At 38.7% G+C, this 9,450-nt stretch overlaps 1 protein-coding gene across 2 annotated transcripts in view; it reads right to left on the bottom strand.

Moving 5' to 3' along the window:
* PPARG (peroxisome proliferator activated receptor gamma) overlaps positions 1 to 9,449 on the bottom strand; it is a 130,316-nt gene extending 120,867 nt beyond the window's left edge. The window contains exon 1 of one of the 2 annotated variants that reach the window (XM_046671097.1): positions 9,388 to 9,449. The gene's annotated coding sequence lies outside the window, so the exon portion shown is untranslated. Of the gene's footprint in view, positions 1 to 8,439; positions 8,539 to 9,387 lie in introns of those variants that run through there. The other variant, XM_046671087.1, reaches the window with a different exon arrangement.
* Position 9,450: the final 1 nt, after the last annotated feature.

Genomic DNA, 9,450 nt, shown 5'->3' on the forward strand with positions numbered 1-9,450 from the left:
CTCCTCAGTAGATTTCTTCTTTGACGTACCATCACACCAATTTTACCCATAAGCAAATTCCAAGAGCTATGAGCTGAATTTTGTTAGCTGCATTAAGGATTAAACCATCAGAAACAGGGGAGGCAGAAAGAAAAGAGAAATATTTAGTATCACTGATATAAAATTTCTAAAAAGTTTTTAAAACTTTTTCACTTAAGATAAAGTTTATTCTAAAGACATCAAGCTGATACAAATTTCTCAAAATAAGTCCCAAAGAAAGTGACATGAAAAATGTAACCTGTAATCGGGGTCAAAGGCAAAACCACTTAATTTTCCCTTTGGGATTTCTAGAACAATGTAACAGAAAAAAGGAAAAATTAATTAATTCAAAGGCTATTGCTGTGTGTTTGCATATATACACTTTCATACACATGTATAAACATTCCCTCACCGTTTTCACTCAGAGGGCTCACTAGATTTTGAAAAACTCTACGCACTTGTTATTTTAAATCTTGTTACTTCAAAAATTATATTACCACCGATTATATCAAGGTCTCATGATGACCATTTGTAGTCACAGTTCACCTTCATATGCTTCTGTATCAGCTGCTATTTACAATTACAAGTTCAGCATTCTGTCAAGAGTTGGAAAACCAAATAACTCCTTCGTGAGGTTATTCAATTTTAGGGAAAAAACCCACAATAAATATACATATTTTTTAGAAAAAAATTTAAATGAAGGTGGCTTTAAAATAAAATAACTCTGGAAACTATTTTTAAAAAGCTGCTTGTCAGTGTACGCTCGAGATCAAATAGAACACCAGCCCAAAGAAATCAGCAAAATCAAAACTTGTGTACGGCTGGGAAAATTAAGAGGCTGGAACAGAGAGACAGGATTTTTTTTTTCCCTCCCAAAAAGAGGCTAGTCAAGCAAAGAGTACAGGGAAACTCCATATGTGAAAAAAAATTAATTATGAAAATAAAATTGGGTACAACAGGAAAGAATTCACACAGTGCCTTACACTTCTTCAATGGCCTTAAAGGAATAAAATAGCTAGAGGATTCTCAATGTTTAATTTACTCTTTGCCTTGATCTTTACTGATCAGGGTCATAGGCACACTAAAAAAAAGAAAGCTATAAATGGATGCTTTTAATTATGTAAGTAATTTTATATGGCTAAACTTTGGAAAAGAGGAAAATATAAAAACAAACAAAAAGCTTTCCATAACCTCACTATTTTCATATAACTATCATAATTTCTGTATGTTCCCTTCCAGACTTTTCCATGTACGTATGTTTATATGAGGTTGCAATCAATATTGCACATATATTTTTATGCTACTTTTTTTACTTAATACCTTTCAGATTTGCCAGTAATTTTCTAAATTTTCACTGATAACTGTGTAACATTCCACCTAGTGATTACACCATAATTTACTTAACCATTCCCCTGCAGTTAAATATTTAAGTTACTTCCAAATACTGGTTCCTATAACAACGCTTTTATGAAAGTCTTTGTGTATGTGGTTTTTCCTATATCCTCCATCTCTTGGGAAAAAGTCCCAGAAGTGGCGGTATAACATCAAAGTGTGCAATATATCATCCAATTGCTTTCTAAGCAGCCTGAACTAAATCGTAGTGACACCAGAGATACACAAGAGTACAAGTTTCTTCAATTCCTGAATCATAGAATTTTAGAACTAAAGAAAAAAAAAACTCTCATCAACAATCACTAGGAAGGGTATATTTTCTACAATTATTAAACTGGAATTGAGGTTTACAAATCTGTATCTTGTAAGTCTGTTTAATGTGAGTCCTCTAGGGGTGAATCATCCTCGGTGATCTTATAAATCCAGTCTTTGAAGCTGTAGTCTTTGAACTTGGAGACCCAGGATTCCTGGCAACCATTCTATGGCGAGAAGAACCAGTGACACTTAGACTGAGCTGAGCTAGCTAGCCTTTCTTGATAAAAGCTTTCTGACAACAACACTGAGCTTCTCTAAGTAATAACATGCCAAACCAATGGGGCTAATTTCACAGGATGATCCCAAGAGATTCCACCAATGGGGAGAATATGGCAAAGAACTTAACTATAGGCAAGAGTAAGGCCTCCTAAAAATAATCGAAACTAAGTGCACTGACCAAGGAGCTTTAGGCTATCAGATTAAATGCAAGAATCATCTTGGGTGAAGGGTTCCAAAACAGACATCACACATCAGAATGGCCTGGAGAGCTTGTTAACACACATCCCCAGAGTTCCTAATTCAGTAGGTCTCGGGTGGGGCCCGAGAGTCTGCATTTCTACCAAGTTCCCAGAAGATGCTGATGCTGCTGGTCCAAGGACCACACTTTGAGAACCCCGGCCTTACACCATTTCTTTATTCTTCTTAAAATATTTATCGAGTGCCTAGTAAGTACTGTGCTATATGCTGGAGATAGATGAGTAAAACTCAGTCAACACTTGCTTCAAGAAACGGATAATCTATATTTTTATAGATATTGTACCGCCCTAGTCCTAACAGCCAACAAATTTGGACCTTGATGAAAATAAAGTTTAAAAATATATTATATTGCCTTTAAATAAAGCCAGGATGTTTCTAATTAGTTTCAAATGCTTTAGGAAAACATGTAATAATCTACATTGGCAAACGCCTGGGTATTTTCTTCACTCTTCTGGATTTTATTGACATATGCAAATAATTTGTTAAAGTATCCTATTTATATATACACCATTCATGTTTTTTGTCTTTCATAACTCTATCCACCGTGTAAAAGAAGAGAAAGAATTTATATAAGTACTTTTCCATATGCAATCAAAAACTTGTTTACACAGGTAATTATCAAGTGACAGAGAAGAACAACATTCAGCCAGGTAAGACTTCAGGATCCCCTGCTCTGGATTCAGACTTCAGCAAAACTGCGAAAAAAGTGACCGACAAGTAAACAGTGAGCTTAGTCATAGGCAGGAGGGTGGCCATGCCTGACTGTAAAGCACTGCCTATCAGCTGATTCACAGAATTAATGAACTCGCTTTTGAGGTGGCTACGAAGCTTCAATTTCTAACAGAGATGTGTTGGCTTGCCACAACTATTTCAGACAAAAAAATAAAAGAAAAAACAAAGCATGTATGAAATCTTATGATCTGTGGATCTGCCAAAGCATTAAGCATTCGTCATACTTCTTCGGCAGATTTTTTCTGACGTGCTTGAAAGATTCCTCTCATTTCAATCTATTAGAAAGCTACTTTCAAAGCCTGGGAGAAGGAAGTCATGAAGAGACTAGATAATTTGTCCAACATTGCAGAGAAAATAAAAAGACATAGAAGTAATAGACATTTGATTACATTAACCAACTACTAACTCATAACCTTAATCTTGATAACATTTCCTAGGTAAATCGATGTTTGGAAATAACAATTTGTTTTCTTTGAAGAAAATAATGGTTGAAGGAAGAATTACAACTTGTGTTGATTTTTAAGAGAAAAACAAAGGCACATATGGGCGAATATATCCTTTCCTATCACGACTATTTTGAATGGCTATTTTCATATTTTGTTACATGAAAGCTGGTGTGTGGAGAAACCGGGACATGAATCACTTTACGTTTTCTTTCTCCTGATCCCCTCTTTCAAACTCTAAGTGTGTTTCCTATTCTTTAAAGGCCTTATTTTCAGGTAGCAAGGAAACCAGGAAATAACCTCTCAAATTTTTGCTGATAGTGATTTAAAGAATTAACTTTGCTAGAAATACTGGCATTTTGAAAGTAGACTCCAAACTTTCAAATGACAAAGACAGTTTTCCAGGTGGCGTGACAGCCAGTGGGGTGGAGTCAGGTTACGGGGTTCTTTCCAGCACTTCATGTTGTACACAGGTAGTCTGACAGGTACGTTTCCTCATTGCCTTCACTATAAATGAAAACTTATTCCTTCAACATACAGGCTAAGAATATCCTCCTGCCATTCACTCTCCCAGATTCTCTCCTGAAGCAACTTATAGAGCCAGAGAGAGTAACACTGCTAAGTGGCAACTTTAGAATTTAAACCTACTCTGAAATTCTATGGTGTCACTGAGGAGCAAGGTAAATTCTTAGAAACCAACCTTTTATGTTAGATCCATGCACAGTAACTACGCAACCTACTTACTGTGGGAGGTGACCATACTCAGATCTCTCACACTCCCACTCAGGGTATTTCCCTACTTTTCTACCCCCTCATATCTGCCTTCTCCTTATCTACCGTCAACTGTGAAGGAATTCTCACCCCCGGTTTATGCTAATTTGAACTCTTCGCAGAAGGTCAGAAAATCTGTCTCAGTAAGTCTTATCCACATAGTATAATTCTCTTAGATGAGTCCACAAATTAAAGTTTTTTTAAAAAAATAGTGCATCGGTTAAAACTGACAATGAATTTATTTTCTAAAATCAATGAAGTGGAATTAAAATGTTTCATAAACAGACACCGAATCAAATTGAACTCAACTACTATATGGTCTAGTTTAATTTCTGACTGGAAGGTTAGAAATCTCTATTCTAGTTGATTCGTGTTGCATGAATTGATTGCTTCATTGTTTTTCCCTTCGTATCTGAGAAATCACAGCAGGGAATGGAGACCCACTGCATCTGTCTCAGCAAAGATCTTCCAGTTAAGGACGGCCTGGTCACTGGAATAGCTGAAGGCACAGCAATGACTCTGGGAAAGCACAAACTGCACTATTAAGAGATGGAAGTCAATGCTGCTCCCCGCTCCCCACCCCAAAAGGGGAAGGCACAGGAAAATGGAGCACTCACTCAACTACAGGCACTGGCCCCAGCCTTTCTTTGCCCTCTGCTTCCCCATCCTTCTGGTTATGTCCTACTTGGGCTGTGTAGCTCCATATTCCAGGAACAGAGTGGGGTTCCAGCCTGGGACCAAGCCCGCTTACTTTCTTACATAGGAGACACTTCACGATAAAATGTCTTATTTAACAATTCATAAGGAGAATTTAAATGCTTTATTTGGATGATGTACAGTTAATTACATGCTTTTCCAATTATTCCCTACTAGTAAATTAGTGCCTTACTAGGGGGCATTAATTTTTGAGCCACTAAAAGACTACTTTTGGTTATAGCTTGTTAGGAAGAGACCCAGTTCTTATGACAAGCACAAGTCACCATTTGTCTTTTAGGCTGTGACACAAACTTGCTCCTGGGTGACATACAATAAGTACAGAGTACACCACAAAACATGTAAAGAATAGAACTTCATCCAATAAAAGCACAATCTGTGCCTTCTAGACGCATGAGATATACAATATTGACACAAGAGGATCCACACTGTGTCTACACAGGACTCACAAAGACGATATCAATAAAACAAAAATAAGCACTACGCTGACTTTTGTCCGAAGTCATCAGGGAATAAGAAATATAATTTTAAATTGAATAATGATGCTATATTTCCAGAAACATTTTATAAATTGATCACCATACGGCAAGCATTATCTTCAGTTCATTCTTAGCAATAACCTCAAAATTAGTACTAGGGTGAACTATTAACATCTATAAAAGAGTTAGCTATGACGGAGACAACCATGAAGCTTCTCTTTAAAATATCAGCTCGATTAAATTCAGAGCCAAAGTCATAACACTTAAGATACACGGTTTATGGATAAAGTCTTAAAAATCATACCCCAAAAAGCATGAAACAATAACTACAATACTTTCCCTATTCCCAGATAAGGAAACGAAGAGCTCGGAAGGATAAGTGACTTGCCCTCATAAAGTAACTGAACCAGTTAAAAATGTCAACATTCATATTCTGAATGAAATATCGGTATTAAAATACTGATGTGCATTGATTACTGAAGAAAAATATTAAGAATATATAAGCCTGTTTTTAAAAAATAAAAAAATAATTTAAGTATATACTATTATTTGTGATAGCTGTTGTCTTAACATCTACAAAAGTTTTCCCCAAAATAAGGCCTTTTGTATTTGAGCTAATTTCCTTCTAAAACCTACTTAAGTATTTTAGGTAAATAAAAATTAAAACAATTTTTATAAAATTTTTCTATTAATAAGACTTGAAATATATACCATATAAAACCCCAAAATCTACCTCTGAATTGTGATAAAAGACAAATAATAAATTTTTAAAACCCAGGAAGATTTCAAATAATCTTCAATTTTAAATTTTATCTAGAATGCTATGACACTGACTGAATATGTTACGCTGGGGCTGTCGAAGCTTTCAAGATGTTTACTCAGAGATCTTACTAAACTTCTGTGGAATCAAATTAGATCAGTTTCAAAAAACCTTCGTAAGCGTTTTAAATCGTTGACCTTTTTGTTGCTTTTAGGCCTTAAAGAAGGAGAGTAAGGAAGAACTCAAGAAATCAACTACCTTAATATGGAGATCTGCTAGGAAAAATAAGAGAAGCAAGTTAGAAATTCAGTTTAACAATTTTTAAGGTGGAGAGCATATGTTTACGCTTATAGACTGGTGACTTAAATCAGGTTTTCTTGACTAGTGATTCAAAAATTCTCTACAATATTTATTTAGTGGAATCCTAAGAGATCAAAAAATTCTTCCAGTACGTCTGCCACACCTTATGATATATAGTTCCAAATTCAAGTGACAATGAATTCAGAAGAAGAACACCCACAAATTAGAATGACCAACGTTTTCTCTCCTATCCACTGGGCACATACAGACCCTGTGAAAGAAGCGAAAGTAGAGGGTAGGATACATAAAACATTTGTAAAATATTACTTTAACATTTTTTTCCCACTCCACTAAAGTCTCCTGTTATTAACAACCTTTCCTCAATTTGAAAACTAAATGAAATGTATTATAATATTTGTATATGTTTTCACAGCAGTGCCTTTCACACAGCGTTCACATGCATAATTATCTTGATAATTAAAGTAAGTGGTAAACACCTTTATTTTCAGAGAATTACAGAAGAGAAAATCAGTATTGTTTAGAGTCATATAACTCACTAATTAAAAGCAATTAGCCTTGATCAGTAATGCATTTCTAACTCATATTCCTAAAGCCACACTTTTTCTCCTGTATAAATTTTAAACATCATAGGGATTTTGAAATTAATATTCCGATTTTTTAAATTGTAATTTATCATTTTTTAAATGTAGTTCTCAAATATGGAAAAAAGTGAACATTATGGAAACTGGTCCCTTCAAAGAAAATAATATATTTAATTATTAAAAATACCAACCACAAAAATATTTTCCAAGTACTCTAAATTTAACAAAGAACATGATGCTGGTGGACATTTTAGTTTTAATTTTAAAAAGGAATTATATTCTTTTAAATTTGAAAGAACGAGCAAACCGTGCCTAAAAAACCTCAGCCTGGAATTCTCCAAACCCTTATACTTCACTGATGCCATGGTTTTACAATAGTTATAAAAGGTAGAAAAAACTCCTAAATATGAAAAAGAATTGCGATTTAAAAACAAAATCACTAATTTTTTTTCCTTCCAGTGAGTTGCAAAAACTTGAGATGGTCACTAGTTGATTCAAAGATCTTTTAATTTAAGATATAAGTACCAGCAAGTGAGGTATCAAACATCGCAAATAAAGGAGAAAAATTATACGCAGTATACAGTAGGACAAAAATGGATGGTTTTGTAGCAAACTTTACTTTTTGGTGAACATGACATTAGTTTTACAATTTCATATATTAAAGAATACCAAAGTACCATATTAACTTCACAGTGAATCTGACTGACAATAGACAACACAAAAACTATTTCAGAACTGGAACGGAATCTTTTGCAATACCACCTCAAATGCTAACTGGCAGCACCTATGAGCATTTTCTGTTCAACTTTCATAGGAGTGAAAGGTGTTTCTTGAGAGAGAAGCCACAGTGAAGGTCTTTGTCAGTCTCTCTACTAGCAGGGTTTTCTAAATCATCTAGCACCAGCAGGCTGGTTCTGCTTTCAGTCAGCCATCGATCACTTAGCTACAGACAGGAGGACTGCCACGGAACAACTGAGATGCCAAAGACCTGCCCAGGTCCTTTAGTAAGTTACTGACTTGCTCTCAGTAACTCCAGTTACAATTTGTTTCATGAATGATAAAAACAGTTGACGTTAAAAAAATGTGCTTCAAAATCAAGAGTTTCTCCAGCAACAGGTTTCCTACTACTCAGTTCATCATCTTGCCTGGTTTTGTTTCTGGATGATAATTTATACAAATTAATTTTACACTCTGTCCCCAATCTTGAAAGGAGAGGAAGAAAAACTTTAGCTTCTTCATGGCAGACTACTTTCTCCTAAATAATTGACGCTATTTTCCCAACCATTATCCTCAGACCCAGATGCATGAGATTCTCAGGTAAACAAGAGCACAGCAAAATAACAAGGATATAATATACTCATCAGCATCATCTTGCAGATTTTGAACACATCACCAAAACATTTCAACAAAATGCAATACACGGTGCGCCGACTCACCTAAGCGATGGGAGCTAACAAGGAAAACTTAGAAATGCAGCCTTCTGATCACCAGCAGAGGTAAAGGCCCCTTCTTTACCTAACAACTGACCTTATATAAAAGCAGCAGATAGGTTACTCCCAGTTTCTGCCTCCTTACCTTAGGCTCCTCCCCAAATACCAAGGCATAAAGTACCACAACTCACAGCCACCTTCCACCCCCTCTGCCGTGGGACCCGTGATTTCTGTTAAGCCACCCTGCCACTCCCTGCCTCAGTTCGACTACAGAGTGGAGCAGTATTCGAGCCTGGCACGTGTGGGAGCCCACGACACCGTAATTCTACCTTTCCAAACCTTGGCGGTGTGGGAGGGGGCGCCTCCTCCATCTCCTACAGCCCTGGGGAACCCAGCCCACATCCCAGCCCCTCCACGCGGCCCAGGGCCAGCACAGTGCTTAAGGGCGCTGAGGCTAGGTGACCCCAAGTGCGCCCCTTGCTCAACTGTCACTGCGACCCACAGACACTGATCGCCGCCTGGGTTCTGGAGTCCGAGCAGGAGGACTCCATGGCCGCGGGACGGACACGCACGGGACTCCGCGCTTCGGCCCCAGAGGTCCCGGCTCTCCCGGATCGCCCGCAGGCGCGCCCCCGAGGGGCCCGTGGCGCCGGATGCGGGACCGCGGCTCGCGGAGGCGCTCACGGGGCAGCCCGTGCCCTCCGCCGCCTGGTGCGCCCCTCACGCCGGGACGGCTCCTCGGGGCGCCACCCTCCCTGGGGACTGTCAGCCTCGGTCCCCTCGCCCACGACCCTCTGACCGCCGCCCCGCAGCCAGAGACCCTGTCAGTCCCGGTCCCCTCAGCCCCGCGAGCGCCCAGCCCCGACCCCCTCGGTCCCGGACGGCTCAGCGCGCGCCTCCCTCCGGGTCCCCTCGCCCCGCATCCCCCGGCCCGCCGGGCACCCCGGCGCTGACCTGCGGCGGCCGCGGCGGCGTGGCGCCCCGCTCCGGCGTCCCAGCGGCCGACCCGAGCGCCCC

This window comes from Equus quagga, chromosome 1, assembly GCF_021613505.1.
Source record: "Equus quagga isolate Etosha38 chromosome 1, UCLA_HA_Equagga_1.0, whole genome shotgun sequence".
Classification (NCBI taxonomy): domain Eukaryota; kingdom Metazoa; phylum Chordata; class Mammalia; order Perissodactyla; family Equidae; genus Equus; species Equus quagga.